The sequence below is a fragment of the Vicia villosa genome, linkage group LG3 (genome assembly GCF_029867415.1).
Source record: "Vicia villosa cultivar HV-30 ecotype Madison, WI linkage group LG3, Vvil1.0, whole genome shotgun sequence".
Taxonomy (NCBI): Eukaryota; Viridiplantae; Streptophyta; class Magnoliopsida; order Fabales; family Fabaceae; genus Vicia; species Vicia villosa.
In genome coordinates, this window is record NC_081182.1 from 12,095,394 (window position 1) to 12,109,800 (window position 14,407).

The window sequence follows — 14,407 nt, forward strand, 5'->3', positions numbered from 1 at the left end:
GTTGTACAAAACCACCAAGTATTCTGTATATTATTAGTACCAATAATAATAAAATACGGAATCCAATTATGCTTTATTTGAATGAGGGAAAATAAAATTAAACAAAAGTTAAATATATTTGTGATCCTCATATTGTCAATTTCACTTTTAGTTTTTTAAAAATTTTAAAGAATTGTTTTTTTAATATTTTTTTCTTCCACATTTTCGATCTCTTCTACACCACGTGGAAGTTTTTTGGGATTGGGCACACGTATGACAATGCTTATGTGGCAAAGAAACTGACGTGGCATGCCACATGATCACGATCAACACCATACTTAAATCCATAAAAATTCATAGCTAATAGGAATTCTAGTTTTGAAAAAAAATGAGTAGTTTGTTCATCCACAACATTCATGATAAAGATTTCAATTATGTAATCGGACTTTCATTATATTTTGGGGATAAAATATTCATTTTGGTTCTTTAACTGTATTTTTTAGTTTAGATTAGTCCCTTAATTTTTTTTCATGTTACCTTGATTCTTTAACTTTCAAAATGTTTTATTTTGAAAATTTCTTTACCCACCTCCCTATGGGGTCACCCCCAGCGAAAAACCAAAACTACCCCTGCTTCGGAGATTCATCTCCGAAGTTTTTTTTTTTTGATTTTTTGTTGACTTCGGAAATGCATCTCCGAAAACACCAATTTTTTGGTGTTTTCGGAGATGCATTTCCGAAGTCAAAAAAATTCAAAATCCGTGCATATTTTCGGAAGTTCATTTCCGAAACTGTTGTTGCATATACAAATTTCCCTCCTTCACTATTTCATCATTTTTCTCCAAAACTTCTCAAACCCCTCTCTAAAACCCAATCAATCTCCATCCATTTTTCGCCCTAAAATCAAGTTTCAAACCGTTGATCACGTTAAAGGGAGCATAGAAAGCATCAATTTCAGGTAAACATCACTCATTTCATCCCCTATTTCACTACATTGATTGATAAATTTTATGCTGAAAACTGATATGGTTCGGAAGTTCATTTCCGAAATATATTACCTAATAAATTTTGGAAATGAACTTCCGAAATATGCCCTGGCAGTTTAAAAAAAAACAGTTTGGCCAATTTTGCTAATTTATTCATTTGTTAGGTATGGTGCATCCGGACAACATTGTGCAAGACGATGGAGGCATAGTTCCGAAAATTGTCAACGTTAATAACGATCCGGTTATTGACGTTACTCCTATAATCGATGCGGTCGATGTTCGACAACATTTTACAAATGATCGGAGCTTCGGTAGTCGCGAACAATTGATTGATTGGGTTCGGAAGGAAGCTCACAAACATGGATTTGGAATTGTTATTTTAAGGTCGGACAACGGAAATAGTAGGCGGAAAGCTTTCGTTGTTTTGAATTGCGAACGGGGTGGTAGTTATGTACAATCAAACCGGGTGCTAAAACACAAGGACACGGGATCGAGAAAGTGCGGGTGTCCGTTTAAGTTGCGTGCTACTCGGAGGGTTGATGATTTGTGGCGGTTAACCGTAATTTGTGGAATTCATAATCATGCCTTGGATGTCAAGTTACACGGGCATCCAATGGCGTGTCGTTTGTCCCGCGAAGAGAGGAATGTGATATCGGACCTAACGATAGTCAAAGTGGCGCCTCGCAACATACTTGCCGATTTGAAGCGTAAGAATCCGGATAGCGTTTCAAATATCAAGCAAGTTTACAATGAACGGCACAATCTCAAAGTATTGAATATGGGCCCTCGGTCGGAAATGCAACAACTTTTGAAACTACTAGACGATAACAAATATGTTTCAAGCTTCCGAACCTCCGAGGATAAAGTAACGATGCGTGATATTTTTTGGACTCATCCCGAAAGTATCAAATTATTCAACATATTTCCAACCGTTCTAGTCATGGATTCGACGTACAAGACAAACAAATATAGGCTTCCTCTTCTAGAGATCGTCGGTGTGACCTCGACGGACAAGACTTATTCGGTGGGGTTTGCTTTTTTGGAGTGTGAAAAAGAAGACAACTTTACGTGGGCCTTGGGAATTTGCAAGTCTTGTTAGAACAAGATTTGTTCTGATCAATATTCTTAGTTTTGATGATAACAAGGATATGAATTTTGTGTGAGATAATGTGGTACTCTAATACACTACAATTTCCCTTTCAGGAAATATATAAAGAGTATGCACAAATCAGCGCTCAGAAGCTTTGTCTCAAAAAGGTTCAGCATGCAACATCAGAACATGGTCTGGCAAGACATCAGAAGATGGTCAAGCAGAATCAGAACATGGGTCTATGGAAGCATCAGAAGAACTTGAGATCAGAAGCAGAAGCACTGATGTTCTCATGGTATCACGCTCAGAAGCACTTCAAGGTCAGAAGACAAGAAGATGCTCTGCACCAAGCTGTTTGACTCTGATGATATTCAAACGTTGTATACACAAACATCAGATCAGAAGCAAGTACAAGATGGCAGGCTACGCTGACTGACAAAAGGAACATTAGAAGCTATTAAAGGCAACGTCAGTAGACACAGCGTGAACAAGGCTCGAGGTAGTTGACAAAAGAGTGAAACATTAAATGCAATGCTGTACGGAATACGCAAAGCATTAAATGCTCCCAACGGTCATCTTCTCAAGTGCCTATAAATATGAAGTTCTGATGAGAAGCAAGGTTACCAATTCTGAACGAACTTATTCTGAAAAACTTGCTGAAACGCTGTTCAACTCAAAGCTCAGAATCTTCATCTTCATCAAAGCTCACTACATTGCTGTTGTAATATATTAGTGAGATTAAGCTTAAACTTTAAGAGAAATATCACTGTTGTGATTATATCTTTTCAGAAGCATTGTAATACTCTTAGAATTGATTACATTAATTTGTAAGTAACTAGAGTGATCAAGTGTTGATCAGGATACTCTAGGAAGTCTTAGCTTGTGTCTAAGCAGTTGTAATTAGAGTGATCACGTGGTGGTCAGGATACTCTAAGAAAGTCTTAGCTTGTGTCTAAGCATTTATTCCTGGAGTGATCAGGTTGTGATCAGGATACTCTAGAAGACTTAGTCGCGGACTAAGTGGAAAACCATTGTAATCTGTTGCGATTAGTGGATTAAATCCTCAGGTGAGGTAAATCACTCCGTGGGGGTGGACTGGAGTAGTTTAGTTAACAACGAACCAGGATAAAAATAACTGTGCAAATTATTTTTATCGTTCAAGTTTTTAGACTACACTTATACAAACCCCCCCCCCTTTCTAAGTGTTTTTCTATCCTTCAATTGGCATCAGAGCGCCGGTTCTAAGGTGCAAGCACTTAACCGTGTTTAGAAAAGATTCAGGAAGAGAAAAACGCTTCAGTAAAAGATGACTGGTGAAATTCCAACAGATCCACCTGCATCTACATCTGGCTCTGCTGAGCAAAACAATGGTTATACTAGACCACCAGTATTTGATGGTGAAAACTTTGAATACTGGAAAGATAAACTGGAAAGTTACTTTCTTGGTCTAGATGGTGAACTATGGGATCTTCTGATGGATGGTTACAAACATCCAGTGAAAGCTAGTGGCGTAAGGCTTACAAGGCAAGAAATGAATGATGATCAGAAGAAGCTTTTCAAGAATCATCATAAATGTAGAACTGTTTTGCTGAATGTTATCTCTCATGCTGAGTATGAGAAGATATCTAACAGGGAAACGGCCTATGATATATATGAGTCATTGAAAATGACCCATGAGGGAAATGCTCAAGTCAAGGAGACTAAAGCTCTTGCTCTAATCCAGAAATATGAAGCCTCCAAGATGGAGGATGATGAAAACATTGAGAAGATGTTCTCAAGATTTCAAACGCTAACTGCTGGATTAAGAGTTCTGGATAAAGGCTACACCAAGGCTGATCATGTAAAGAAGATTATCAGAAGCTTACCCAGAAGATGGGGTCCAATGGTAACAGCATTCAAGATTGCAAAGAATCTGAATGAAGTTTCTTTGGAAGAGCTTATCAGTGCCTTGAGAAGCCATGAAATAGAGCTGGATGCAAACGAGCCTCAGAAGAAAGGTAAGTCTATTGCGTTAAAATCAAATGTTAAAAAATGTACTAACGCTTTTCAGGTTAGAGAAGAAGATCCTGAAGAATCAGAATCTGAAGAAGAAGATGAAATGTCCATGATCTCCAGAAGGGTAAACCAACTCTGGAAGAGCAAGCAAAGGAAGTTCAGAGGCTTCAGAAGTTCAAAGAGATTTGAACGAGGAGAATCTTCTGGTGACAGAAGATCTGACAAGAAGAAGGCTGTCTGCTATGAGTGCAATGAGCCTGGACATTACAAGAACGAGTGTCCAAAACTTCAGAAGGAGAATCCCAAGAAGAAGTTTCATAAGAAGAAAGGTCTTATGGCAACATGGGATGATTCTGAATCAGAATCAGAATCAGACTCTGAAGGAGAGCAAGCCAACTTCGCGCTGATGGCTACAGAAGATGATGGATCAGAATCTACATCAGAATCAGATTCTGAAGAGGTATTTTCTGAACTATCTAGAGAAGAGTTAGTTTCCAGTTTAACAGAACTTCTGGAACTCAAGGCTCATCTTAGCATCACATACAAAAAGCTGAAGAAGCAGTTTGAATTTGAAACTAAGAAGCTGGAAGTGGAAAATTCTGAACTGAAGGAAAAAGTTTTAAATCTATCCAAAGATAGTGGATCTCCTTCTGAAACAGAAAAATCCATTCCTAGCATGAATCATATTTTGAAAGAATATGACTCGAGCTTCAGAAAGTTCTTATTTAGAAGTATTGGCAGAAGTCATCTTGCTTCTATGATATATGGTGTTTCTGGAAACAGAAGGTTTGGTTTTGGCTATGAGGGTGATACCTCACATAAATTTGAACCTATTGATGATCTGAAGATCACATACAAGCCATTGTATGATCAGTTCAAATATGGCCATGAACATGATATTAGGCTCACTTCACATGCACAGAGTTTTAACACTGTTCATACCAAGAAGCATGTGACACATCCTAAGAAATATCATGCTGACAAACCTAAAGAATATCATGCTGTTCCTCCTGTTAAATATTATGCTAAACCCAAGTTCAATCAGAACTTGAGGAGAACTAACAAGAAAGGACCCAAGAAATTGTGGGTACCTAAGGAGAAGATAATCTCTGTTGCAGATATCCTTGGCGGCAAAGAGGACAAAAAGCAAAATGTCATGGTACCTGGACTCTGGGTGCTCGCGACACATGACGGGAAGAAGGTCTACATTCCAAGACCCGGTGCTTAAGCGAGGTGGAGAAGTCAAGTTTGGAGGAGATCAGAAGGGCAAAATCATTGGCTCTGGAACCATAAGTCTTGGTAACTCTCCTTCCATAACTAATGTACTTATTGTAGAAGGATTAACGCATAACTTATTGTCCATAAGTCAATTAAGTGACAATGGTTATGATATAATCTTCAATCAAAAGTCTTGCAAGGCTGTAAGTCAGAAGGATGGCTCAATCCTATTTACAGGCAAGAGAAAGAAAAACATTTATAAGATTGATCTTTCTGATCTTGAGAAGCAGAAGGTGACTTGTCTTATGTCTGTTTCTGAGGAGCAATGGGTCTGGCACAGAAGATTAGGATATGCTAGTTTGAGAAAGATTTCTCAGATTAACAAACTAAATCTGGTCAGAGGACTCCCAAATCTGAAATACAAATCAGATGCTCTTTGTGATGCATGTCAGAAGGGCAAGTTCTCCAAACCTGCATTCAAGTCTAAGAATGTTGTGTCTACCTCAAGGCCGTTAGAACTCTTGCACATTGATCTGTTTGGCCCAGTCAAAACAGCATCTGTCAGAGGGAAGAAATATGGATTAGTCATCGTAGATGATTATAGCCGCTGGACATGGGTAAAGTTCTTAAAACACAAGGATGAATCTCATTCAGTGTTCTTTGAATTCTGCACTCAGATCCAATCTGAGAAGGAGTGCAAAATCATAAAGGTTAGAAGTGATCATGGTGGTGAATTTAAGAACAAATTCTTTGAGGAGTTCTTCAAAGAAAATGGTATTGCCCATGATTTCTCTTGTCCTAGAACTCCACAGCAAAATGGAGTTGTAGAGCGAAAGAATAGGACTCTACAAGAAATGGCCAGAACCATGATCAATGAAACCAATATGGCTAAGCATTTCTGGGCAGAAGCAATAAACACTGCGTGTTATATTCAGAATAGAATCTCTATCAGACCTATTCTAAATAAGACTCCTTATGAATTGTGGAAGAATAGAAAGCCCAACATTTCATATTTCCATCCTTTTGGATGTGTATGTTTTATTCTGAATACTAAAGATCCTCTTGGTAAGTTTGATTCTAAAGCACAAAAGTGTTTCCTTCTTGGATATTCTGAACGCTCTAAAGGCTACAGAGTATACAATACTGAAACATTGATTGTAGAAGAATCAATCAATATCAGGTTTGATGATAAGCTTGGTCTTGAAAAACCAAAGCAGTTTGAGAATTTTGCAGATTTTGATATTGATATATCAGAAGCAGTAGAACCAAGAAGCAAAGCTGCAGAAGCTGATAGTCTCAGAAGCAATGGATCAGAAGATCAAGTTGCTGCATCTTTAGAGAATCTCAGGATTTCTGAAGAGCCAACAGTCAGAAGATCACCCAGACTTGCTTCAGCTCATTCAGAAGATGTGATCCTTGGAAAGAAAGATGATCATATCAGAACAAGATCATTTCTAAAGAATGACTATCAGAAGTAGTGATCAGAATCAGAAGATGTACAGTCTTTTCAAAACAACACAGCTGTCATCTATGAGTTTCTGAAAATTGAATGCGTGTCCGTACGGTCAGTACAAAGCGTACAGTTGAAAAGACGCCGACCTAGGTAACTGTGTTAAATCTTTTCATTTACCATATTCTCTCTCTCCAAATGTCATTTCACATTAAATGCATAATGATGTTTTTTTTCTTTCAAAACAGTTTTCTTTCTTTATTTTTTTCAAATCGTTTAAATAACCCGCTTCATCTACATTTATTCCTTTTCTCTCTCTCTCTCTCTCTCTCTCTCTCTCTCTCTCTCTCTCTCTCTCTCTCTTTTGTGTATCTCTTTCGTTGCATTTGTTTTCAAACCCTAGTTTCTGATTTGATCTCAAAGCATAATCATCATGAACTCATCTTCAAGTTCATCAAACCCAGCAGAAAGTCTCACTTCTACACAGATTCTTCTATGCAAATATGGGTATGCTCCTTTGAAAACTTGCATGATTCCCACGGACGAACTGGAAGTTCTTTGTGAATGTGCTGTGGACTTCGACAATCTTAGAGCAAATGGTTTTCTGTGTGACGTCAGAATATTGGAGCAAGGATGGTCGAAATATCTTGATAGACTGGTTGGACCAATTTATCCTGAACTTGTGAAGGACTTCTGGGTACATGCAACAGTTACTCCAACTGCTATAATTTCCTTCGTACTAGGGCATGAAGTGGTTATTACTGAAAAACTCATCAGGAAGTTGTACAATCTGAATGATGAAGAAGGTTGGTCCGGCTTTCGACCCGAAACGGTTAACTGGCATCAAGTTGAAAATCAAATCTCTCTTGTCTTCGGAGCTGATTCTCACAAAATGGGTACTTTGAGGCCGTTTTATCAAGTATGGGCTGAGATTATTCTGGGTTCTCTTCACCACAGAAAGAAGATGTTCTCTCCCTCCGCCTACATCAGTCCGGATCACAAGTACACTCTCTTCTGCATTGGCAGAAAGATAGAACTCAACATCTCTCACATTCTATTTGAGAATCTGAAGACTTCTATAGTTGAATCAAGAGAAGATGAAAGGGCGAAGTACCCTCATATTCCTAGAAAGACTATTCCTTTCGGAAGAATGATTTCAGACATTCTGATTGAAAGCAAATTGCTGGACTCCATCAGAACACTTGATGCGTCCCATTTTCTTGGAGTAGTTCAGGGTCCCATCTTCAATGGTGTGGATTTGTTCAGACTAGAGCTCATCCAGAATGTATCTTCTGTGTGCACAAGCTTTCCTGACATTCTGTCAAGAAGAGTTGCTGTTGAAGGTTTTGTCTCTTTGTTTCATAATGAACTTCATCAGGTTGTCAAGCTTTACCTGGAAGATTGTGTTAGGAAGCAATCAGATATTGATCCTGCTTGGATCCGTGGCAGAGTACTTCTGTCCAAAGCTGATCTTCTGAAGAAGGATCAGAAGGAACAACAGGCAAGGCTAAAAAGAAAGGCCCGAGAAGATGAGGCTAAGAAAGCCAAGAAGCTGAGGATCACCTATGACCCTGACAAGGTGGACTCTGCTAAACGCAGGGAGAAAAGGATCAGAGACTCCTTTCACAGAACCAGATCTTCTGAACATGTCTCCAGGCAGGTTTTTACTCCACCTTCTTCTGTCCCTAAACCTTCTCTCCAATCACCTCCATCTGAACCAAAAGTAAACTTCACTTTACCAAATCCTTCTCCATCATCTCTTTCCTCTCCCATTCTAAACCCCACACCTCTAAGTATTCTTCCCCTAACTCCTTCTGATAAATCTTTTTCACCAATTCCCTTTACACATACTCCATCCTCTTCTCAACTTATCTTTTCTGATACTCCATCCTCATCAATCATTCTCTCAGATATCCCTTCTTCCTCATCCACCGCACCTCCACCTTCTATATCCCATCCCTTACCTATCAGAAAATCAAAACCCTACTGTCTTCTCTACCCTAACTACAAATTCACCTTCAATCCGCCTGAACCTGAACCCTATACCTACCTAGAACTATTCAGACATGAGGTGATTTGCAGTCTAGACCTTCTGAAGGATGCCTTCCTAAATGGTCTGGATGATGTTTCTACAAGAAATTTCTGGAAAAGCTTTCGCAAGGATTTTCAAGTAGAAGCATTGGGAGTACAGAAAAGACTAGTGGCTGCTGCCCCTGGTTACCCTGGTTATCTTCTGGAGGGTGATAATGGTATATACTACCATCCTCTCAGAAATTGTGTTGCTGCTGAAGAGAAGCAGTTTGTGGACGAATTGGAAGAAGCAAGACTGGCTGCTGCATTGGAAGCTAATCCTTGCAGGGAGATTGTGGTCTGGATACCTCAATATCCTGTTCTGCTCGGAGATTTCAAGACTCTCTTTGACTTTCTGAGGGAAAACCCTTCTAAGAAAGACCCAAGCTTGGTCATTCCGGAAGTTGTTGACCCACCAGAAGTTGAAAGTCCTTCTGCCCCCAGGAATCTAGCTGCCATTCTTCAGGCACTTGAGAATGGAGATTCTGAGGTTCCTGCTGCAGAGTATGGAGATGCTTCTATGCAAGAAGCAGATGTAGAAGATCATGTTGCTAAATCAGTTCCTGTTGAGGAAATCCCTGCAAATGATCTATCAATGGAAGCTACAGATCACAATGCCATCCCGTTGGATAGAAGCTGTGAAGCTTCTTCTGATGAACCTTCCCGTCTCGCAAGGACTCTAGAAGTTATTCAGAAGAACCAGGATGAGCAAAGCTCAGTCAATGCTGAGTTTAGAGCTTTCATGGAGAGGCAGAATGAGCACAACAATGGGGTTCAAGATATGTTGGCCAAGATCTTGTCGAGGCTAGGGTCATCTTAGATTGAGTCTTAGTTGTTCTGTTTTTGCTTTTGCTGCATCTGTTTTGTGCATCTCTTCTTCCTTATCTTCTTGTACTTCTGTACTTCTGTCTTTTTGAGCTTCAATGAAAATTATCTTTTTCTTCCATGCGTTTCCTTTTGAATCTTTTATGTTTTTGATGCTATGACAAAAAGGGGGAGAAAATGTGATAAATGATCTGATTAATATTATCAGTTACCGGGTAAAAGGCCCCACATTACTAACAAAACTTGCAAAGTTCTATGCTTTAAGTTGTGTTGTTGCAGAAATTGAAGATTCAAGATCAACATAAGAAGCAACAAGAGGAATCAAGTTCTTGGATTCTTGAAGCAAGCTGAGTGCTATGAAGCTTCAGGATCAGAAGCAAGAAGGAAAAATGTTCAGATATTCTGATGATAGAATATGATATGAAACATTATGTCTATTTGTTCTGATACATTTTATATGGCTCTGATACATATTATGTGTTCTGAAACATATTCTATGTTCTGACTCATTCATGCTGACTTTTGTCGTTTAGTTTTGTTCTGTAACATTTCAGGATGTAGAGATGCTCTGATGATGCTCTGGTACATTCAACAATGTTCTGATACAATCTAGCATGAAGTGATGTAAGAAGAAATTCAAGCTCTGAAGCTGTCCCAATGGAAGCAAGAATCAGAAGCTGCGAATGTTCTGAAGATCAAAGAAATTCAAGTTCTGAAGCTGTCCGATGGAAGCAAGAATCAGAAGCTGTGAATGTTCTGAAGATCAGAGAAATTCAAGTTCTGAAGCTGTCCGATGGAAGCAGGAATCAGAAGCTGTGAATCTTCTGAAGATCAGGCACTGTGAACGTCTCTACTGAAATACTCAGGGAAGTCTTTTATTATTAAAATTCTTCTAGTATTTATTTCAGGGGAGATTATCTATCTCAGGGGGAGATTATAAATCTCAGGGGGAGACATATTCACATGCTTATACTTTAGCTGTGTAATTGTCTTTAGCCGTCTGCTCTTTCTGATCGCAAATTCATATCATTTATATATGTTTTTGTCATCATCAAAAAGGGGGAGATTGTTATAACAAGATTTGTTCTGATCAATATTCTTAGTTTTGATGATAACAAGGATATGAATTTTGTGTGAGATAATGTGGTACTCTAATACACTGCAATTTCCCTTTCAGGAAATATATAAAGAGTATGCACAAATCAGCGCTCAGAAGCTTTGTCTCAAAAAGGTTCAGCATGCAACATCAGAACATGGTCTGGCAAGACATCAGAAGATGGTCAAGCAGAATCAGAACATGGGTCTATGGAAGCATCAGAAGAACTTAAGATCAGAAGCAGAAGCACTAAAGTTCTCATGGTATCACGCTCAGAAGCACTTCAAGGTCAGAAGACAAGAAGATGCTCTGCACCAAGCTGTTTGACTCTGATGATATTCAAACGTTGTATACACAAACATCAGATCAGAAGCAAGTACAAGATGGCAGGCTACGCTGACTGACAAAAGGAACGTTAGAAGCTATTAAAGGCAACGTCAGTAGACACAGCGTGAACAAGGCTCGAGGTAGTTGACAAAACAGTGAAACATTAAATGCAATGCTGTACGGAATACGCAAAGCATTAAATGCTCCCAACGGTCATCTTCTCAAGTGCCTATAAATATGAAGTTCTGATGAGAAGCAAGGTTACCAATTCTGAACGAACTTATTCTGAAAAACTTGCTGAAACGCTGTTCAACTCAAAGCTCAGAATCTTCATCTTCATCAAAGCTCACTATATTGCTGTTGTAATATATTAGTGAGATTAAGCTTAAACTTTAAGAGAAATATCACTGTTGTGATTATAGCTTTTCAGAAACATTGTAATACTCTTAGAATTGATTACATTAATTTGTAAGTAACTAGAGTGATCAAGTGTTGATCAGGATACTCTAGGAAGTCTTAGCTTGTGTCTAAGCAGTTGTAATTAGAGTGATCACGTGGTGGTCAGGATACTCTAAGAAAGTCTTAGCTTGTGTCTAAGCATTTGTTCCTGGAGTGATCAGGTTGTGATCAGGATACTCTAGAAGACTTAGTCGCGGACTAAGTGGAAAACCATTGTAATCTGTTGCGATTAGTGGATTAAATCCTCAGGTGAGGTAAATCACTCCGTGGGGGTGGACTGGAGTAGTTTAGTTAACAACGAACCAGGATAAAAATAACTGTGCAAATTGTTTTTATCGTTCAAGTTTTTAGACTACACTTATTCAAACCCCCCCTTTCTAAGTGTTTTTCTATCCTTCAATTGGCATCAGAGCGCCGGTTCTAAGGTGCAAGCACTTAACCGTGTTTAGAAAAGATTCAGGAAGAGAAAAACGCTTCAGTAAAAGATGGCTGGTGAAATTCCAACATTTTCCACCTGCATCTACATCTGGCTCTGCTGAGGAAAACAATGGTTATACTAGACCACCAGTATTTGATGGTGAAAACTTTGAATACTGGAAAGATAAACTGGAAAGTTACTTTCTTGGTCTAGATGGTGAACTATGGGATCTTCTGATGGATGGTTACAAACATCCAGTGAAAGCTAGTGGCGTAAAGCTAGTGGAGAAAATAATCACACTTTAGTCCGACGGGAACTCATTGCGGAGTTGACTTCGTATCGGGACATCTACGGCCGACTATATGAAAATCAAGAAAAGTTTGCAAAAATTCATGATGCACTTGTTCCATCACTTACCGGTATCGCTCCGGTTTCGAAGTGGATGTCATTCCCCGAGATGGGTCATCTAATAGCAAATGCATATGATATGGTGTGCGTCAATTTGACGAGGTTTGGACTAAGTGAGACTTTCTTTCCACTTCATAGTCGACCGCCGTTGGACGCGTCGGGCCGCATCATATGCATCGGGTATCTACGATCGCGACACTTTGTTCAAGTGTTTTTGAAACTGGGTTGTCCTATACCGGCTACTTCTTGCCAATGGACGGCACATCGTTCAAATGAGGCGGAGACTTGGCCGGATCCGTTCGTTTCGAGAATGGCGGAGTTTGAAGAAATGATGAGCAAAGAGCGCGAGCAAAATAGAGAGCGGTCGAAAGACGTGCCTATTTTGGACTTAGGATCCACCGATTGGTTCGGTGAATTTTAGTTCGTTCTGGATCGTTTTTGTTTGTAACGATCATTTTTTGTATGTATTGTTGTTTATCATGTAAAATCGGACCGATTCAATACATATATAATATAAGTATGTTTTATGTCATCTTTGTCTAATTTATGTTTAATGTCAATTCCATTTCTTCAATTTACACAACACACTAAGCAATCAACAAAATATAAAATTTATGTTTGTTTCTGCATAATTCGGAAATGAACTTCCGAAATATACATGTCTGCCTCCTATTTTCGGAAGTTCATTTTCGAAATGTCCCCTGAGGCAGGATAAGGTTTGTTGGACCATCAATGCTCCAATAAGTCTATAAATACTACACACTCTTCTTCATCCTCTTCACACCACAAAACACAAATGACACAAACCTACCCTCACCTAGCATTCGTCTACTTTGAAACCGGCTACCCGATGCCGTTCCAATTTCGCTTCTCGCGCGACACGCCGTTTGCGGAGTTGATACCGTCGCTCAACACGCTTTTGCGCTATCCCGAGAATCGAAAGGTTGTCAAGCTCGAGTACCGCTCGCCATCGCTTAACGACGAGGGAGGCATTAAGTTCACACCTTTTGAGATCAAGAACAACGAAGATGTAGCGGTTTTGTGGACAACGTTCGACCGATTTTCTTCGAAAGGCCCGATCGAGTTGGACGCGAAACTTCAAAGATCGGCGGACGACGTTATCAAAATGTTGACTCATCCCCACCTACCCGTGTTCAACAATATGTAACTTTAATTTTCAGTAATATTATCGTTGTAATCTTCACCCGATTAAATAAAGCGAATCGTTGTTCTTTTTCATTTTGATTCTGTCCAAACATAAATTCGGATGTTCATTTCCGAATTCCCTCAAGGGGGGTGCGTTCGGAGATGAACTTCCGAAACACCACATTTTCTGAAAAAGTAACTTTATTTCGGAGATGCATCTCCGAAATCAATATTTTATATTAAAAAAAACACGTTTTCGGAGATACATTTCCGAAAACACCTTTTTTTCAAAAAAAAAGTACCTTTTCGGAAATGAACTTCCGAAACAAGGGGTAGTGTTGTAAATTCACCAGGGGTGAGCAAGAAGGTTAGGAGGTGGGTGAAAAAATTTTCTTTATTTTAGTCATTTTTATCTAATTAGCAACGGAACAACTTTAAAATCGATCGTTAAATCTGTATCTAATTAGTCAAAAATGACTAAAATGAAACGTTTTAAGAATTAAGGGATTAAGGTGACACGAAAACAAAATTAAAGAACCAATTTAAATCTAAGAGTATTTTTAAGAGACTAAAATGGATATTTTGTTTATTTTGAGCAAGACATATTTATTATAGATGAAAATGGTTGTTTTGTGCTTCCTAGAAAATATTGAAACTCTTCTACGCTTTCAATTGATAAAGGGAAAGTTTACCACATACTTTCTGTTATTTGATGGGTGCATGATTTGGAGCTAGGCGAAATGTGTTTTGAAATTGATTCAAAGCATGTGGTGGATAATATTTACTCTACTACACTTTCTTTCATGTTTCCATTTCTCTTATCTTTAATATCAAACATACATTTTTTTCTTTGTTTTTTCTTTCATTTTTTTTTTCTTTGGGAACTAATTAGCCATTAGAATAGAAAATGAGAGATGACAAGACAGAAAAGGGCAAAATAA